Here is a 21,392-nt window from a genome sequence, read left to right as displayed (position 1 = left end):
AACAAGTTTTGCACACAGAAGTTCAACAAAATTGTCTCCCAACCCTAAACTCACATATACTGGTTGAAGAGAGGGGCCTTCAAGCCAGGGGACTGAAAAGGCACTGTGTCAATAGTTGTTGCCGACAGGGAGTCTGGAATTATTGGGGAGAGAAAAAAAGGGTTTGCCAAGGGGAGACCTAACCTGGAAACTGACAGTGGATAATCATCAAGACTGGGAAATCTGCTCATTCAAGCTTGGGGATGCTGAACCTCAACTGACATTTAAGTTGAGCAGAGTTGGGAATCTCTTGATCTGCAGAATTTGCTCAGAGAAATGCTGGGCCATTGAGGTTTTTACTTGAGCATTGCTTAAAGATTTTAGAATCACTTGTTCATCCTAACTGAAATACGCAGGCTTCAGAAGAGGATAATCTTCCAAATAAAATTTTATTGGAGACCTCGAGCAGAACAAAAACAATTTTATCAATAAGTTATGATGTGTCAGCATTAAATATATACCTTAAAAACAGTTCAATGCATCGGTGATCTTAAAGCAGGTGCCATTGGCAGGGGGAAAGGGTAAATAAAAGCTGCACAGTTGTACCTCGGTGCTTGCAAGCTACGCTGCCTGGGTACCAGCGGCCAGCTGTGCACCGACTGCAATTTCCTCACAGTTGGCAACCATGTTCCGAGATGCCCCACCTGCTCAACTGCCTCATGCTCCAGGCCACATACAATCTTGTAACTGTCCCCATGCTTTGTCGCGTTTACATGTTGCATTCAATCTCTTCCTCCTCACTCAGCAGCTTGCGCGGTAGCACCATTTCCAACAAAGCAACAGTCAACACATTGCACAGCGCACACACATCCCCCCTCTGCCAGAATCAATAGCAAGTTAGTTCCCTTTCTGTTGTTGCATTCCAAAACTCAGGGTCACTTTTTGAAATGTTTAAAATGCATTACATTTCAGACATTGGAAAAAAAATTAAAAGGGTGGAATTCCATGATCCCAAGGTCTTGAATTCCGATGGCGGAAGTTTCTCATCCTTACAGGAAACAGAATAGTGACAAATAGTTGACTGAATAAAGATATAGCGGGGTTCCCCAGGGATCAGAACCAGGCACACTGCTTTTCTAGATCTGTATTCATGATCTAGACTTGGGCACAATTTCAAAATTTGCAAATGGCACAAAAACTTGGAAGCATCGGCCCAAATCTTCCATTCTCTGGAGCGTTGGAGAGGGATGTACCCCACAAGATGCACCACTCAGAAGTCCCAATGCACTCAGTTTGAATTTCCCCTGCTTCCCAGGGCCCTATGAAAAAGAATCCAACTCAGAGTAAGATTGGAGGAACTGGGGTTGTACTCCTTAGAGAAGCTTGAGAGGAGATTTGATAGAAGTGTTCAACATCAAAATCATGAGGGATCCAGAAAGTATAGATACAGAGAAACAGCTCCCATCAGCAAAAATGGTCATGAACCAGAGGACACTAAGTTAAGGCGTTTGGAAAAAGAACCAACAGCGAGGAAGTAGGGGCCACAATCAGGTCAGCCATGATCTTATCAAACGGCAGAGCAGGCTCAAGGGGCCAAATGGCCCACACCTGCTCCTAATTCATGTGTGTCTATATGACAAATTATTTTGTGTAGCAAATGATTAGGATGTAGAATACATTGCCTGAGATTGAGAGATGAAGTCAGATTCAATCGTCACTTTCAAAAGGGAATTGGATATACAACTGAGCATCCAAAAACAGAAAAATCTACAGAGGAATGGTTAAGAAAGGGCAGGTTAGCGGGGCCGACTGAGTTGCTCTTGCAAAGAGCCAGCATGGACACGACAGCCCAATGTCCTTTTGCTGTGGCTATTAACATTCTATGATTCTAGGTATATTTTAGCATTAGTATGAAAAGAACGGAATACAAGTTCTCTTCAAACATTGAGAACATGGTTTTTGTCACTAATTTTCTCTCTTCTTTCTTGAAGCTGTTGGACATTGTTGAAATGCAATTTTCAAGCTTTGGTTGTACTTTTAGGTTGATTAACACAATGGGGCATTGTTAAATTGCCAAGTTATGCTCTTCTCAAGTCTAAACATGTTACTTCAAGCAGAAGTCAACAAATAGCAATGCATTAGAAACATGTTACAGTCGGGGAGAGATGTGGGATAATTTTCCTCCTTTTCTCACTTCCCGGCTGACCACGACAAGATGTATTTTAGAGGAGTATTTTTCCCAAATATTGTGACCTTAAAGAACAAACAGGCTTTCTTGCAAATTTAAGTCAAAAGGATAAGCATTTACCCAACAACAAAAATGTAAATACAATGAACACCCACTCCCCAAACACACAGATACTCGCACACCAGAAAAGATTATTTTTAAAGATGTAACATGCACTTAGATTACTAACAGAGCAAAAAAACACCAATCACTTGTTTATACAGTCCTTAAGATGGTGGTTGAGATGTTGCAGGCCTGAATGATCCTCTCTCTTGGTTCACTGGAGACAAGAGAGTTTGGATGTTTCTGGCTATTTCAGACAAAATTGTGGTTGTGTTCCTGTAGTGAAGTAATAATCTTGCCAATAAAACTAATAAATCCCTTTTCCCTGCCCAGTGTAACTTTTGAGGCTGGGTCCTTCCTTGTGCTGGGCAAGAGATGGCTATCCTCCAGCCTTTGTATTCCAGACTGACTTTCTGGGCTGCCTTTATGGATTAATAAGGTATTTGATCTCCCTACAGCCAGTTTCAGGCACATGATGGCAGTGTTAATGTATTCCATTGTCCACACAATGGGTTAAAGCCAATGTAATTAAAACACAAATGAAGAATGTTTGACATGCCATCAACATTCCAGCTATGGTTATCCTCCCGAATGACTATATGATATTCCATCTTCCTAGGGCCAACAAGTCTCCTCCATTGAAATGGTGAAGGGTAATCAATCAGTGCCTGGGAAGGCCACTTACATTTTAAGTAACTTCCCAGAGATAGATATATACATAGTCCATCCCCCGATGAGCTTTACAGGCATATGATGTGACTGTAGCAAACATTACCTGGTTTTCTTTTCCCTTGCTCAGTGACATGGTAACCCAATTAATTGTGCTGCCACTGCCACATGCAGGGTGATCGGTGGGGGTTGCCCATCTCTAATTGGTGTAACTGAGTGGCCTGCTGGGCCATTCCAGAGGGCAATTAAGAGTCAACAACATTGCTGTGGGTATGTAGTAAATGCAAGCCAGACTGGGTAAAGGCAGAAAAATCTAAAGAATCTGTTGCCTTTACCCAGTCTGGCTTGCATTTACTTCATACCCACAGCAATGTTGTTGACTCTTAATTGCCCTCTGGAATGGCCCAGCAGGCCACTCAGTTACAGCAGATTCCCTTCCCTAAAGGATATTAGTGAACCTGACAAGTTTTTACAAGAATTGATGATAATTTCAAGGTCATCATTACTGCAATTAATTTTCAATTCCAGATTTTTATTAATTAATTGAAGTTAAATTCTACCAGTTGCTGTGGTGAGATTTGAACCCAGGTCCCCAGAGCATTATCCTGGGTCTCTGGATTACTCGTCCAGTGACGTTACCGCTATGCCGGTCTCCCCTGTTGCTTCATTAATGAGCATATATTCTGGGAGTTGCAATCAGTAAGACTATCCTTTACTGATCAAAATGCATGTCCATTTTCTGTGACAGTTTCAACATCTTACAGTAAATGGACATCTAAAAGACTATAAGACGTAGGAGAAGTAGGCTGTTTGGCCCATCAAGTCAGCTCCACCATTCAATGAGATCATGGCTGATCTGATAATCCTCAACTTCACTTTCCTGCCTTTTCCCCATAACCCCCGATTCCCTTACTGATTAAGAATCTGTCTATCTCAGCCTTGAATATACTTAATGACCCAGCCTCTACAGCTCTCTATAGTAAAGAATTCCACAGATTCACTACCGAGAGTAGAAATTCCTCCTCATCTCTACCTTAAATGGGCGACCATTATTAATCATGGAGATTATGCCCTCTGATCCTAGACTCTCTCACAAGGAGAAACGACCTCTCGGCATCTACCCTGTCAAACCCTTAAGAATCTTATAAGTTTCAATAAGGTCACCTCTCATTCCTCTAAACTCCAATGAGTCCTGGTCCAACCTACTCAATCTCTCCTCAAAAGAAAATCCTTCCATATCTGGGATCAATCTTTGAACCTTCTCTGGACTGCCTCCAATGCCAGTATATTTTTCCTTAGATAAGGGGATCAAAACTATCCACAGTATTCTAGGTGTGGTCTAACTAGTGCCTTGTGTAATTTTAGCAAGACTTCTCTATTTTATTCTCCAATCCCTTTGAAATAAAGGCCAACATTCCATTTGCCTTCCCTATAACCTGCTGAACTTGTATACTAGCTTTTTGGGCTTCATACACAAGGACCCCCAAATCCTTCTGTGCTGCAGCTTTCTGCAATCTTTATCCATTTAAATAATATCCAGCTCTTCTATTCTTCCTGCCAAAGTGCATAACCTCACATTTTCCCACATCATGTTCCATCTACCAAGTTTTTGCCCACTCACTTAACCTGACTATATCTCTCTGTAGATTCTGTGCGTTATCCTTGCCACTTGCCTTCCCACCAATTTTTGCATCATCTGCAAACTTAGCATCCAAGTCATTAATATACATTGTAAATAATTGTGGCCCCAGCACTGATCCCTGTGGCACTCCACTAGTTACAGGTTGCCATCCTGAAAAAGACCTCCTTATTTCAACTCTCTCTCTCCTATTAGTTAGCCAATCCTCTATCCATGCTAATATACTACCCCCAACACCATGGGCTCTTACCTTATTAAGTAGCCTTATGTGCGGTACCTTATCAAACACCTTTTGGAAATCCAAATACATTATATCTACTGGTTCCCCTTTATCTACCCTGCATGTTACCTCTTCAAAGAATTCTAATAACTTTGTCAGGCATAATTTCTCCTTCATGAAGGCATGCATAATATAATCAAGCAGGGTCAGCATTTCTAAATGCTTTGCTATTACATCCTTTATAATAGACTTTAACATTTTCCCAACAATGATGTTAAGCTAACTGGCCTATTGTTACCTGTTATTTGTCTCCCTCCCTTTTTGAATAAGGATGTTACATTAGCAGTTTTCCAATCCTCTGGAACTTTTCAGAATCTAAGGATTCTTGGAAGATTACTACCAGTATATCCACTATCTCAGTAGCTACTGTCTTCAATATCCTAGGATGCAACACATCAGGTCCAGGGGACTTCAGCCTTTAACTCCATTAGTTTCCCTAGTACTCTCTCCAGTGCTGGTTATTGTATTTATTTCCTCCCCCCCCCGCTTTTGACCCTTGATTATTTAGTATTTTTGGAATGCTATTAGTGTCGTCTACTGTGAAGACTGATGCAAAGTATTTATTCAACTACTTTACCAATTCCTGGTTCCCCATTATTATTTCCCCAGTCTCATTCTCTAAGGGGCCTATGTTTACTTTGGCCCCCCTCTTCCTATTTACATAGTTAAAGAAGCTCTTACTATCCGTTTTTATATTACTTGCTAGTTTAGCCACAAAGTTTATTTTCTCCCTCTTTATTACCGTTTTGGTCATCTTACGTTGGTTTTTAAATCTTTCCCAATGCTCTGGCTTACCACTAATCTTTGCCACTTTGTTTTTTTTTTCTTTCAATTTGATACTATCCTTAACTTCCTTGGTTAACCATGGTTAATTCCCTTGGCTAACCCTTCCTAGAATCTTTCTTCCTCACTGGGATATATCTTTGTTTTAAGTCATGAACTATTTTCTTAAACATCTGCCATTGCTCATCAACCATCTTTTCTGCTAAGCACCTTTCCCAGTCCACTCCAGCCAACTCTGCCCTCATTCCTTTGTAAATACCCTTATTTAAGTTAAGCACAGTTGTTTCCGACCCAAGTTTCTCACTCTCAAACTGAATGCTAAATTCTACCATGTTACGGTCACTGTTTCTTAGGGGGTCTTTACTCTGAGATCATTTATTAAACCTACCTCATTACACATTATCAGATCCAAAATAGCCTGATCCCTGGCTGGATCCACAACATATTGTTCTAGGAAACTGTCCGTGAATTCCTGTAAAGTCCCATCATTAAAGCTCCTACTGGTCCTTACAATATTTGATATGGTCAGATAAAATTGAGGGCTAGATTTGAATAAGCTCTTGTAGGCCCAAAGTGTTACAAAAATCTGAAATCTTTCAATGAAATTGTGTTTCTATGCCAAATTGTGCAATATGAACAAAACCTTACATGGTCACCATAAGTTCAGAGGGTTTGGACACGAATTTACACAGAATCACAAGTCAAATTTTACAAGGAGCAGCCAAAGAGACAAAATGTTGCACCATTTGATGTCCTTAATAAACAGAACTACAAAGATATTCTCTAAATCAATTATCGCACCTAAAGGGAGGCTAATTGCAAAAATAGCAACTTGCATATTCGATAAACTCAAGCACAAGCAGAAATGATGGTATTTTCAAGTCATCACATCCTTATTTCTAAGTTGTAACTTTGATTTTATAATTCCTCAAGGACAAGAGTTTCTGGATAACAGCAAAATCCCACTATGGAAACACTCAGTCCCCCAAGCCAACTCTCAAAAGGCATTCTAGCTAATGTTGCAGGATTACTGTGACAAACCTAACTAACTCTGTCACGTAAGGAGATTCAGATTGGTCCAAAATCAGAGCGAATAAATGAATGGCAGTTATTTTCTTCATCCAAACCTTTGTATGGAATGGAAAAATAACAGGAGGAGAAAAGTGAGAAAGATGGAGTGGAATTCCTGCAACCTTTGCTCTGAAATGTATGCTGCAGGTTTACTGCTAAGTACCCATGATTATTAACCAGTGGGCTGAGAAGGTGAAGGATTTTCTGATTTCTGTTTGCTAGGGGCATGCTTCTCAGCCAGCTGAGCTTTCCATTTCGCTTTGCCTCTTCCAATGTTCCGCCAGAAAGTCAGCCTCCTGCGGTCACAGCCGTTGGCAACTGTCTCCCAGTTGTCTGTGTCAATGCCTGCCATCTTCATACCTCACTTGAAGGTGTCCTTGTGTATTAGAAATATAATCATACAGCAGGTCATGATCCAGTGGCTAGTTCACGATAATGGAGGTCTTTTGTGTATTACTATCCATCCAATGTATGTGGCCAAGTCCTATCCAATACCCCTCCCTATCTAATACCCTCCCTATCTAATACCCCTCATAATCTTGTACACTTCTATCAAATCTCCCCTCAACCACCTTTGACCAAAGAAGAACAAACTTCTTCAATCTAACCTTGTAGCTAAGAAAATCTAATTCCTGCAAGCAGTCTGGTAAATTTCCTCTTCACCTTAAGAACCATCACATCCTTTCTGAAATGTGGTGACCAGACTGGATGCAATACTTGTGGTCTAACACGAGCTTTATAAAAGTTCAGGATAACTTCCCTGCTTCAGTGTTCAAATGATCCATTTTTTTCAAAAATAAGATCTATATTTTTTATTAACATTTGGTCAGTTTTGCAGACATGGTCTTCAAATGGATTCACAATTCCATCTTTCAGGATGATGGGTCAAAGAGTTCTCATATTCAAAAGCTCAGGTCTGTGGAAGGTGCTCAGATTTCTTTCAGCTTGTTGACTTTAACATTTACATCTGTCGCTTCCTTTACCTCTGCTTGGTACTGGGGCTTTAGGGAACCCTCACCACTTGTGCACAGATTCGAGAGTACTGAATGTAACTCAGGCCAGCCTGCCCCCAGAATGCCACCATCTTCACTTTGCTCCTTTCACCGCCTCAGCCAAGATATGAAGCTCAAGGTCACATATGCTTATTAATTGGATCAATCAAAGCCTTATTTAATTCTTCGATAACCTCATAATAACAGAAAACAGTAAAAGAATGTTTTCAATGACAAGTTTACAAAAACTGCATTGTAACTTACCTTACGTTATGTAACATTCATCACAGAAATGTCCGAGATATTCAGGACACCATGCAAAAAGTATGAACCAAACTTCAACCATATCCCATTGTAACAATCTGAATGTAAATGCTATCAAAAGGATGAAAGGTGCTCTACTTCAAAAGGGAGATAAAGAGGAACAGTTAGAAATTCACTTTCACTCTTCGACGATCCTGATAACAGTTGTTACACAGTAGGTCACCAAACATAACGACCCTTAACGTGGTTAAAACTGACTACCAATTTCACCCTGTCCATTTAAATATTTTTAATCCTTTTTCCCCAACCACCATCCCCGCTCCCCACTCACAGGGCCATTTGTCACTTGTTTTTAAGTTGTGCTTTCACGGAGCACTGACCCTTGTTCTGCTATTAATACATTCTGCTATCTTACCTTTATGCCACTAGCAGCACCTTCTTTAGTCTTTAATGCTATCATTAACACTCCCTTTGTCCTGTGTCCCTGACATCCTTGTCAAATTTCTCCTCAGCTCCCACTTATCCCTGACCTCCTATTTTGTTCCACCTGCTCTTAAACGGAATGAAATCCATCATATTTCTACTTCTCTTTAATTCTGAAGAGGAGTCATATGGGCTCAAAACATTAACTTTGTTTCTCTCTCCACAGATGCTGCCAGACCTGCTGAGCTTTTCCAGCATTTCCTGTTTCTATTTCCTTTTGTGCTTTGGTCTTACTTTGTCTTACAATGCTCCTGTGAAGTGCCTTGGGATGTTTTATTACATTAAATTCATTATATAAGTTGTTGGTGTTAAAGTATTGATTTCAGCTGGTATACAGTTCATGCTTCCAGTACAATTTCATCCAAGTTGGCAATCTTCACACAGGATCTAAAAGAATGAGTATGAATATTGCCATGGTTAATTAACCATAGAGAGCCAAATGTCTTCCAACAGTCATTTACATGTTCTTGCCACTATAGTCACTGGATATTAATTAAGAGTGACAACCTAAGCTGATTTTCCCCTTCCTCAGCCAGGAGCACAGAGACCAATTTTCTGCCCTACTGCCAAGCCAACTTGAAATCAGCTAATTCAACACAGACCATGGATGAAACCTGGGACAATCTGGTGTACACAATTCAGCTACATGCTGCCTTTACCAACAAAGCCACAAAAAGTTTTGCAGGTTGATCTGTAGAGTGCATTGCAAGGCCATGAGTGTCTAATATGCAAAACAGAATAACAACGTTGAAAGAGATCAATAAGATTCTGATACCAGCTCCCCGACTATATTAATGCTTTGATTTGACTTACAAGGACTTACAATACTAATGCTCTATTTGTTGGGTAGTAAAAGTGAGTGAGTTCCTCCCGTATAGGCCTTAATTCAGTGATGTTTCAACAACTAGGCAAATCTAGATTGATCTTGTTAATGGGCTGCTCGTATAATTCTTCATACTGAATTTGGAGCAAGTGTTGTACCATTAAAAAGTTTATTGACAAAGACAAATAGCAAGTCAAACACTGGGAAAATTCAACAATTTATTTTGAAAAGGAGGATGTTATTAAGTAAGTGAAGCCAGCTCAATCCTCAGCAAAATGTTATTCCTGAAATAGCAAACATGAATTTTGCAGCTATAAAACACTAAAGAAAAAAAAACTCAGAGGACTTTTCCTAATATTGAAAAATAAGTCCTTTTAGAAAATGAAGATTTAATTGGTGGCAATTACAAAAGTTTGCCAGTTGTGGAAAATAAAATAATAAATAATAATAAACCAAAGCATTTCCTCAGTCCATGACAATAATATTCCAGATAGATATGTAGATTAAACAAAGAAGAAGGTGGTGGTGGGGGGGCCTTGGAAATTGTAAGAATGGATAGAAGACCACCAGACTTCCCACTGCTAAATCGTTACTGGATAATCACATCAGGGAAAAATGCAATCCCGGAGTGAACACTAATATTCTTACAAGAAACTTCAAAATCTTACCAGGGCCCAGAAGGCCAATATCCTTCTGGACAAATGCATCTTCAAAGAAATTGCAGTTGGAGAATACATTTTTGTAGTGAAAGCTGCATAGATATGTTAAGCAATCAACAAAAGGCACACACCCAAAAGGAGGAGGAAGAAAGATCACCATTGCCTTCCTCTTACCTTCCTGTAAGTTTTTCCACTGATCCAATGTTCTTTAGTTTACACAGCTTACACGGTAACCTGGTGATGAGCAAAGTATTTTAAGGCAAACCATCAACCCATGAACTACAGCACTTTTAGAATAGATAACATATGCAAGACAATAGGAGACAAAAGAGCTGACAAGAGGTCACAGAATCCAGTATTTATAGATGAGCATGTCCCCAGTGTACACAGGAAGCCTTTCCAATATGTAAAGAATTCCCAAAGGAATTTGCATACTCAGGGCTAAATTCACCTGTGATATGTGAAACACCATAATTGAAGGTTAAATAAGTTTAATTTAAGAATGTATTTTGTAAACATGGAAGCGTTAATCAATGATGTACAAGTACTGAACTAATGAACTATGCAGTATCAGCACAACATGTCAAAAGGAGTTCTTCTATTTATTTCAGTAAATGATTCCTGCTTCAATAATTATACATTTAAAGATATCAAATTTTATTTGTCAATAAGTGAAATGCCTAGCAAAATCTACACTCCAAACACCAGGTGCAACATTTATTTACAATCAGTGCAGGTTCACTCTCCAGGATTCAATCTTCACTTCAGTGGATGGTCAATGCTGCGTTAAGACCAATCAGAGCAGAGGGTCCATTCCCTCCATGACACCCTGGTCCACTCCTCTATCATCCCCAACACCTCATCCCCCTCTCACGCAATCGCAGGTAGGGTAACACCTGCCTTTTTCCCTCCTCACCGTCCAAGGCTTCAACATTCCTTCCAGGTGAAGCAGCGATTTACTGGTACTTCTTTCAATTTAGTCTACTGTATTCGCTGCTCACAATGCAGTCTCCTCTGCACTGGAGAGACCAAAGCAGATTAGGCGACCACGTCGCAGAATACCTTCTCTCTGTCCACAAGCAGGACCACGACCTTCCAGTCGCTTGCCATTTGAATTCACCATCCTGCTCTCGTGCTTACGTTTCTGTCCTCGGTCTGCTACAATATTCCAGTGAAGCCCAATGCAAGCTGAAGGAACAGCACCTCATTATCCGATTAGGCACTTTACAGCCTTCTGGACTCAACACTGCGTCCAACAGCTTCTGCCCAAGTGCCAGAATGTATCTTGTTCTCTAGTTTCTGCTTTCAGACAGCACTGACCTTTGACCTGCTATTTGCACATACTCTGGAACAACACTTTGTGCTTTTAATACTATCATTACCACTCCCTTTGCCTTGTTTTCCACCTGTCCCTCTCCACTTTTTCAAATAGCATAACATAATTCCTAACTGGAACAACTCAGCAGGTCTGACAGCATCTGTGCAGACCTGCTGAGTTTTTCCAGCTATTTTTGTTTTTGTTTCAGATTTCCAGCATCCACAGTATTTTGCTTTTAACATAATTCCTATATCTTTCAGTTCCAAGGGGTCATAGTGAACTCGAAACGTTAACTCTGTTTCTCTCTCCACAGATGAGACCTGCTGAGATTTTCTAGCACTTTCTGCTTTTATTGAAGACCCATCAGTGTTGCTTTCCCTTTCTCTTACAGGTTATGTAAACACTTGATCTGGTCTGCCACATTGACTTGGCTCTGAATTGTTATAAAAACTGCCAATGCCTTTCAAAACAATGGACAATCATACAAAGAAGAGATCCAGCTATGAGCACCAATCACTTAAAAACAGCAATCAGCAGCTCATTTCTTTCCCCCTCTGTTGATGGTCACAAGTAACGAGGATTTTCAAGTTATGTCAAGTCACCCAACTTAGCTTCTTCAGCTCCCTTGATGACCAAGAGATGAAAATGAGGCAGGAAGCAAAGCTGATGATAAATGTCAAGCTCTTAATTCAGGAGAAAACCAAGAAGAATTTTATTTTATTAGCGCATGGAATATGAGCTTCCATCTCCAAGGATATAAATGCTTTACTCCAAAGGTCTCAAGGAAGTGAAAAAGGAATTAAGAGGGCAAAGAGTGCATGTGAGAGTTCCAGCAAGGGCAGAGCAGATATAAACAGTGCAGAGAGTGAGTGAGTTCCAGGAAAAGTAGAGCCGGGTATATAAGGAGCAGGGGCCGGTCTGTAGGTTCAGAGCCCACTTCTAAATGTAAAATCGAGATGCAAAGTCACAGGGTCATGGATAGGTGATTGGTTGATGAGTATTTTCTATTTATCTTAGCAACCTTAGGGAATTTCAATAGAGCCAAGTAAAACATTAATTGAAATAAGAATATAAGCACAAGACAACGAGGCATTAATTAAAATTTAACTAAGAAACTATTTAATTAGCTAAAACAGAATAAAAGCGGCTGGGCAGATGACGTGTTGCAGCTACAGTACATGCGTGCTGGTGAACGCCAGTATGATCCAAGCAAAAGGACAGGGGCTGCAGGGAGGATGAGCGAACAGACCATGGCACCACGATGCAGGAAGCCATTCAAGCAGGGGCTGTAAACAGAAATGCAGTGGAATAGAGACAGTATAGGCAGGGGGTAGACACAGTTCTCTGTAGCTGAGAGCAAGAATCCAGAAGGCTGTGTTGCCTGCCTAGTTCGGGACATTTGCTTGGCACTGGAGAGGAACTTGCAATAGGAAGGGGGTGGATCCAGTTCTCATGATCCACATAGGTATGAACAGCATACAGTAAAATCTTTATTATCCAGCATATGTGAGGAATGGGTGGTACTGGTTAATCGAAAATGCTGGTTAACGGACAGTTCCATTTACCAATGGAATACAGCGCATTGCTTGCAGCATGAATTAATACGCAAGTACTCAGGAAGAAAAGAACAACCAGGTATTCTTTTAACGCGTAACCTTCAACAGTACATTATTATTTTATGCCTTAATTTATGTTTTAAAGTACACAGGTATGGGTTTCAGATAATTTTATAATTGCTCCCGGTTGGTAAAGGGACAATTCACATTAGGGAAACATCAGAAATTCCGGTTAGAGAGAATTCCAGTTGATAGAGTGCCAGTTAACACAATGTTTACTGTATATAGGACAAAATAACAGGTTCTGCTTAAGGGTTATGAGGGGCTGGGGGCCAAATTAAAAAGCAGAAACTGGAAGGTAATAATCTATGGATTATTGCCTAAACCACGAACAAATTGGTGAAGGGTAAATAAGATTAGAGTTAAATGTGTAGCTCAAAGATTGGTGTGAGAGAAATGGGTTTCAATTCATGGGGCACTGGCACTAGTACTGGGGAAAGTGGGAGCTGCATCATTGGGAAGGTCTTCACCTGAACCGTAGTAGGGCCAGTGTTCTTGCGAGTCATATAACTAGAGCAGTAGATAGGGCTTTAAATTAAATAGGGATCAAGTGAGGGAAGGTGTGGTGAATTGTAGAGAGAGGGCAAGAAAAGAAAGCAGTAAGAACATAAGAAACAGGAGTAGGTCATTCATCCCCTCAAGCCCACTATTCAAAAAGATCAAGGCCGATCTGCGCCAGGCCTTAACTCCTCTTTTGTGCCATTACCTCATAGCCCTCAACTCTCCAATGTTTCAAAAATCTTTCTACCTCCTCTTTAAATACTCTGTGATCTAGCCTCCACAACTCTCTGGGATAGAGAATTCCAGACATTCACTACCCTCAGAGAAGAAATTCCTTCGCATCTCAGTTTAAAATCAGTGTCCCCTTATTCTGTAACTTTGGCCCCGAATTCAAAATTCCCCACTAGTGGGGACATCTTCTCAAGATCTACCATCAAGCTCCCTCAGAATCTTGTACGTTTCAATAAGATCACCCCTCATTCTTCTAAACTCTAATAAGGGCCTAACCTGTTTAATCATTTTTGATAAGTCAACTCCTTCATCCCAGGAATGAGCCTAGTGAATTTCTTTCCCACTACCTCCAATGCCAGTATGTCCTTTCCTAAATACGGGGCCAAAACCGTACACAGTACTCCAGATGCGGCCTCACCAACACCCTGTACAGTTTTAACAAGACTTCCCTATTTTTAAACTCCAACCCCCTGGCAACACAGCCCAAAATTCCATTTGCCTTCTTAATTACTTGTTGCACCTGCATGCTAACTTTTTATGTTTCATGCACAAGAACACCCACATCCCTCCATGCTGCACTTTTTTGGAGTCTCCTTCCATTTAAATGATTGCCTGCCTTTTGACTCTTCTTACCATGACCGCACACTTTCCAATATTAAACTCCAACTGCCAAGTTTTTGCTCACTCACTCAACCTATTTATATCCCCTTGCAGATTCCTTATGCCCTCATTACAACATGCCCTCCCACCTATTTTTGTATAATCAGCAAATCTGGATACATTACACTTTTCCCCCTCCTCCAAGTCATTAATAGATAGTAAATAATTGAGGCCCTTGGACTGATCCTTGTGGCACTGCACTTGTTACGTCTTTCCAACCTGAAAAAGACCCATTAATCCCACCTCTCTACCTTCTGTGTGTTAACCAATCCTCAATCCATGCTAATACATTACCCCCAATACTGTGAGCTGCTATCTTGTGCAATAATCTTTTATGTGGCACCTTATCGAATGTCTTCTGGAAATCCAAATACACATCTACCGGTTCCCCTTTATCAACTCCACTTGTTATATCCTCAAATAACTCTAGCAAATTTGTCAAAAATGATTTCCCTTTCACAAAACCATGTTGACCATGTTTAATTGCATTAAAATTTTCTAAATGTCCTATTTCTTCCTTAATAATGGACTCTAGCATTTTCCCAACCACAGGTGTTAGGTTGACTGGCCTATAGTTTCCTGCTTTTTGTCTCCCCCCATTCTTGAACAGGGGTGACACGTTAGCAGTTTTCAAATCCTCTGGGACCTCCCGGAATCCAGTGAGTTCTGGAATATTTCAACCAAAGCCTCCACTATATCTGCAGCCACTTCCTTTAAAACCCTTGGATGCAGGCCATCAGGTGCCGGTGAATTGTCTGACTTTAGTCCCATTAGTTTGTCAAATACTTTGTCCCTCATTATAGAGACTGTCACAAGATCTTTCCTCCCATTAGCTCCTTGCTTATCTGATATCTTTGGGGTGTTTATAGTGTCCTCCACTGTGAAGACCAATGTAAAATATTGTTTTGAATTATCGGTCATTTCCTTGTTCCCTGTTATCAATTCTCCAGTCGCATCCTTCAAGGGTCCCATGCTCACTTTAGCCACTCTCTTTTTATATAGTAGCTCTTGCTGTTTGTTTTTATATTTTTTACCATTTTACTTTCATAATCAAATTTCTGCTTCTTTATTAGCTTTTTCATCACCCACTGCTGGTTCCTAAAAAAAAAAATCCTAATCCTCTGGCCTACCACTAATTTTTGATTGGATACTCTCCTTGACCACCTTTGTTACCCATGGGTGGTTCATCCTTCTCATTGAGTCCTTTTTGACTGGGATAAATTTTTGCTGAGCGTTATGAATTATCTGCTTAAATGTCTGCCGCTGCTCATCCACTGACCTTCCCCTATTTTCTATTTTCCCAGCCCACTTTAAACAGCTTTATCTTCATACCTTTGCAATTACACTTATTCAAGTTGTGGCACTGGCTTGAGAACCGAGTTGCTCGCCCTTAAACTGAATTTGAAATTCTGCCATGTTGTGATCGTTACCGCCTAGAGGATCCTTAACTACGATATCTCTTATTAATCCCACCTCATTGCACATTACTAGATCTAAAATAGCCTGTTCCTGGGTAGGTTCTGCAAAGTATTGCTCTAAGAAACAATCTTGATGCACACTACAAATTACTCTTCCATGCTACCCCTGCAAATCTGATTTGTCCAGTCAATATGTAGATTAAAATCACCTATGACAATTGTAGCGCCCTTCTTACACACCTCCATTATTTTCCAATTTATCCTTTGTCTTAGTGAGACAGCTCTTCAGGAGCCTATAAACGGCTCCCACCAGTGACTTCTTCCCCTTGCTATTCCTTATTTCCACCCAAACTGATTCCACATCACGATCTATTGCACCTATATCACTACTCACCACCGCACTGATACCTTCCTTTAATAACAAAGCTACCCCACCTCTTTTTCCTTTTTGCCTATTTTTCTGGAATGTCGAATACCCTTGAATATTGGAGTTCTCACTCTTGGTCACCCTGCAACCATGTCTCTGTAATAGCTATCAAATTATATTCATTTATTTCTATTTGTGCCGTCAACTCATCTATCTTGTTACAAATGTTGTGTACATTCAGATAAAGAGCTTTTAGCTTTGAATTTTTACCATTATTACTCATTCTGGTTCTAATTTCTGCTGCACTCTTCTGCTTATATTTCTTGCCCCTTCCTGTCACACTTTGCTAATCGTTCACCTCTTCACAACACTGCACCTCTGCTCTCTCATTTCTTCATGATTTTTTAAAACTTTCCTTCAATTGAACCCTCCCCCACACTAACTAGTTTAAAGTCCCATCTACAACCCTACTTATACGATTCGCCAGGGCACTGGTCTCAGCACGTTCAAATGAAGCCCGTCCCAATTGAACAGCTCTCTCCATTCCCGGTACTGATGCCAGTGCCCCATGAATCAGAACCCATTTCTTGCACACCAATATGAGCCATGCAGTTGCCTCTCTAATCTTATTTACCCAACGCCAATTTGCACATGGCTCTGGTAGTAATCCAGAAATTGTTGCCTTTTGGTTCTGTTTTTTTAATTTAGCCCTGAGCTGCTCGTGGTCCATCAGCAGAACCTCTTTCCTGGTCCTACCTATGTTGCTGGTACCTACATGGACCACGACAACTTGATCCTTCCCCTCCCACTCCAAGTTCCTCTCCAGCCCAGAAGAGATGTCCTTAACTTTGGCACCAGGTAAGCAACACTGCCTTTGGGACTCTCTGTCTTTGCAGTGGAGAACAATATCTATTAACTATGCCATCCCCTATTACTAATACATTTCTCTTTTCTTCCCCCACTTCAATGGCACTCTGTACCACGGTGCTGCGGTCAGTTCGCTCATCCCCCTGCAGTCTATGCCCTCGTCCACACCGGGAGCAAGAACCTCATATCTATTGGACAAGCGCACTGGTTAAGGCTCCTCCAAAGTTAAATCCTGGTCCCTCCCACATCTGCCTCATTCGCAGTCGTACCCTCCTGTCCCTGACCACTGCCAAAATTTGATGTAATTAAGCTAAGGGATGTAACTGTCTCCTGAAACCAGTGTCCAGGTAACTCTCCCCCTCCCCGATGTGTTGCTGTGTCTGCAGCTCACACTCCAGCTCATCAACTCTTAGCTGAAGTTCCTTGAGCAGCCAACATTTGCTGCTGATGGGATCACCGTGAATTGCACCACGTCCACTAGCCCCCACATACTGCAGCTGCTACACACCGTCTGCCCAGCCATCTCTACTCTATTTAGTTAATTAATTTGGATATTAAATACTTTAAAAGCAAATTTTTTAACTGCACTCTTCAGCTGTAATAACGTCTCCTGATTTAAGCCACTTGGCCAATCAAAAGAGATAGGGAAGAGATACCCACCAATCACCTACCTGTTTTTCTTTGAAGTCACACTGCAGCTCTGACAGGTAGAAACAAGCTGAAGGAGCTCTCTGCCGTCGGTTTTTATCTCCTGCCCCCACTTCCCCTCTCACGCCGGTCCGCTCTCCGTGTGCTATGCCTCCCTTTCTGCCGGCGGTTTTCATCTCCCACTGCCCATCTCACGCAAATCCGCTCTCTCTGTCTAGGGTAATGATAATCAGACCATGGCAGGAAAGGCCAGAACGTACAAACTTAAGAGTGCACCATAAGATCAGGCCAGAATTTGCAATAAAAGTAAAAAGACAGAACTAAAAATTTGAATGCATGTAGATTTGTAACAGAATAAATGAATTGATAGTACAAATAGAAATAAATCTGTATGACCTGACAGCCATTACAGAGGCAAGGCTACAAGATGACCAAGGCTGGGGCAATGAACATCCAAGGATGCTTTACATTTTAGAAGGACAGGAAGCTAGGAAAAGGTGGTGGGATAGTTCTGTTAATTAAGGACGACATTAGTACAATAGTGAGAGATGACCTTAGTTCCCAAAGGTCAAAATGCAGAATAAGTTTGGGTAGAGATAAGAATGGCAATTATAAGTCACTTGTGGTTTATAGGAACTACTAACAGGGACTACAATGTAGTACGGGGCATACAGCAATAAATATTGGGGGCTTGAATGAAAAGTATTGCAATAATCATGGGTGCTTTTAATCTACATACAGATTGGATGAATCAGATTGGCAAAGGTACCCTGGAAAATAAGTTTATAGAGCACTTTTGGGACAATTTCTTAGAGCAGCACGTTTCACAGCCAACCAGAGATCTGGCTATTCTAGACCTGGTAAAGTGGAACAAAAAGAGATTAATTAATGACCTCATAGTAAAGGAGCTTCAAAGTAGCAGCGATCATAACACAATTGAATTTCGCGTTCAGTTTGAAGGAGAGAAGAGCAGGTCAAAGACTGGTGTTTTAAACTGAAATGAATACAAAGCTGGCTAAAGTGAATTGGGAAATTAAGTTAAGGGTAGGTCAGTAGAGTTTCAGTGGCAGACATTTAAGGAGATATTTCAGAATACTCAGTGATGAAAGACTCTAGGAGAAGGATGCAATATCCGTGGCTAACTAAGGAAACATGGTTAATATCAAATTGAAAGAAAAAATGTACAATACTGCAAGGATTAAAGGTAGGTCAGAAGATTGGACAGGATTTAAAAGCCAGCAAAGAATACTAAATAAAAATGAGGGAGAAATTAGAATATCAGGGAAAGCTGGCTAGAAATACCCTGTAGGCATTGATTCTTACTCTACTACAGGGAAAGCAGCTAGCTGGTAGTGAGTATCTGCTAAGCAGGTAAGGTCTATTCCAGTCCTAAAATTTAAAATAGTATACAAGTTAATGAAGTATATAAAAAAGCAACATAAATAAGTGAATAATATAATTAAGTAATTAATTAAAACAAAATAAGGATGGCAGGACAGGTGATGTGTCAAGGCTGCAGCATGTGGGAGCTCTTGAATGCCAATGTGATCCAGGGCAAACGCGTCTGTAGTAAGCATCTGTGGGTTGAGGAACTTCGAGTCATTCAGAGTCATTGAGTTGAGGCTGAGCTGCAGACTCTGGAACACATCAGGGAGGGGAAAAGTTACCTGGATGCTTTGTACCAGGAGGCAGTCACACCACTTAGGATAGGATCTACTGATTTGGTCAGTGGCCAGGGACAGGAGGTTGTGACTGTGAGTGAGGCAAGTAAGGGGACCCAGAGGGCAGGAGTACAGGAGTGTGAGCCTTTGCAATTGTCCAATAAGTTTGAGGTTCTCTCAGCTTGTTTGGGTGAGAACTGGGGCTGCAGAGTGGATGAGCAAATTGACCATGGCACCATAGTACAGAAAGCCATTAAGTGGCGGGAGAAAACAGGAATGTAGTGGTAGTAGGGGATGGTATAGTGAGGGGGATTGACACTGTTCTCTGCAGCCAAGAGTAAGAGTCCAGGCAGCTGTATTGCCAGCCCAGTGCCAAGGTTCAGGACATGTGCCCAGGGCTGAAGAGGAAATTGCAGTGGGAGGGGGAGGAACCAGTTGTCGTGGTCCATGTAAGTGCCAATGACATAGGTAGAACTAGGAAAGAGGTTTTGCATACAGAGCATAAATTGAATAGCAGAACCTCAAAAGTTATAACCTCTGGATAATTACCTGAGCCAAATGCAAATTTGCATAGAGTACATAAAATTAGAGAGATGAATACATGGCTCAATGACTGGTGTGGGAGAAGTGGGTTCTGGTTTGTGGGGCACTGGCAACAATACTGGAGAAAGTGGGGGCTGTACCATTGGGATGGTCTACACCTGAACCGTGCTGGGACCAGTGTTCTCGTTAACCACATAACTAGAGAAGTAGAGAGGGTTTTAAACTGAAGACTGGGGGGCAAGGGATCAAATGTGGAAAGATGTGGTATATCAAAGAGTAAAGACAAGGTAAGAGAGGAAAATAGCAATATAGAAAATGTGGTTCAGAGAATGACAGGAAGGACAGAAAGAAAAAACATAAGAATGCACCAAGGATCATGACTAGATACTACAAAGATAACAAAAATACAAAACTAAAGGGTATGTATCTGAATTTGTGTAGCATCCATAAAAAAGTAAATGAATTGATAGTGCACACTGAAGTAAATAAATATGATCTGATAGCCATGATGAAGACATGGCAGCAGGATGACAAGGAGTGGGTCTTGAATATTGAAGGCTATAAAACATTCAAGGAGAACAAGAAGCTAGGTAAAGGTGGGAGGGGTAGCACTGTTGATCAATGATGACATTTGTGCAATATTTAGAGAGATTCAGGAGATAAGGATGTAGGTTTGGATGGAGATAGAAGGGGAAAGAAGTCACAAGTGGGAGGGTTCCACAGGCTCCCTAACAGTAACCAAAATGTAGGACAAAGTATATAAGAAGAAATATTGGGTACTTGTGATAAAGGGATGGCAATAGCCATGAGTGACTTTAATCTACATATAAACCAGAAAAATCAGATTGGCAGTAGCAGCCTGGATGAAGAGTTCTTAGAAGGCTTTTGAGATAGTTTCTTAAGAGCAACACATTCTGGAACCAACCAGAGAGGAGGTTATATTGGACTTGGTATTGTGTAATGTGACATGATTAATTAATGACCTCAGAGTAAAGGCAGCCCTAGATAGCAGCAACCACAATATGATTGAATTTTACAGCCTGTTTCAAAGGAAGAACAGTGGGTCTACGACTAGTATTTTAATCTTAAATAAGGGCATCTATGTATGCATGAAAGCTGAGCTAGCTGAAGTGAACTGGGATATTAGGCTAGGGGGTAGGACATTAGGGAAGCATAGCAGGCATTTAAGGGGATATTTTAGAATATTCAGAATAAGTACATTTCTACCATAAAGAAAAATTCTAAGCGGAGGGCCCACTATCCGTGATTAACTAAAGTAGTTAGGGAAAGCATCAAACTTAAGGAAAAAGCATACAACTGCGCAAAGATGAATGGAAGATCAGATGATTGGTCAGAATATAAAGGACAGTAAAGAATCACTAAAAGGTTAATTAGGAGAAATAAATTAAGAGTATGAGAGGAAGCTAACTGGAAATGTAAAAATGGATAGCAAAAGTTTATGCAGGTATTTAAATGGGAAAAGTGTAAGTAAAATGAGTGCTGGTCCGCGAGAGAGTAAGAATGGGGAGTTACTGGTAGATAATAAGGAAATGGCGAATGAAATGAACAAATATTTTGCATCTGTCTTCACTATAGAGGATACAAAAAACATTACAGTCATCACTGTAAA

General features: G+C 40.8%; 1 protein-coding gene and 1 pseudogene across 1 annotated transcript in view; both read right to left on the bottom strand.

Moving 5' to 3' along the window:
- The window catches only part of LOC121284485 (nectin-3-like), a 316,102-nt gene that overhangs the window by 230,214 nt on the left and 64,496 nt on the right, over window positions 1-21,392 (bottom strand). The window lies entirely within an intron of this gene.
- Window positions 7,641-7,795, bottom strand: LOC121284308 (annotated as a pseudogene).

This window comes from Carcharodon carcharias, chromosome 11 (genome assembly GCF_017639515.1).
Source record: "Carcharodon carcharias isolate sCarCar2 chromosome 11, sCarCar2.pri, whole genome shotgun sequence".
NCBI classification, from domain to species: Eukaryota; Metazoa; Chordata; class Chondrichthyes; order Lamniformes; family Lamnidae; genus Carcharodon; species Carcharodon carcharias.
The sequence above is the reverse complement of the archived record's forward strand: the minus strand, read 5'-3'. Positions and strand labels throughout refer to the sequence as shown.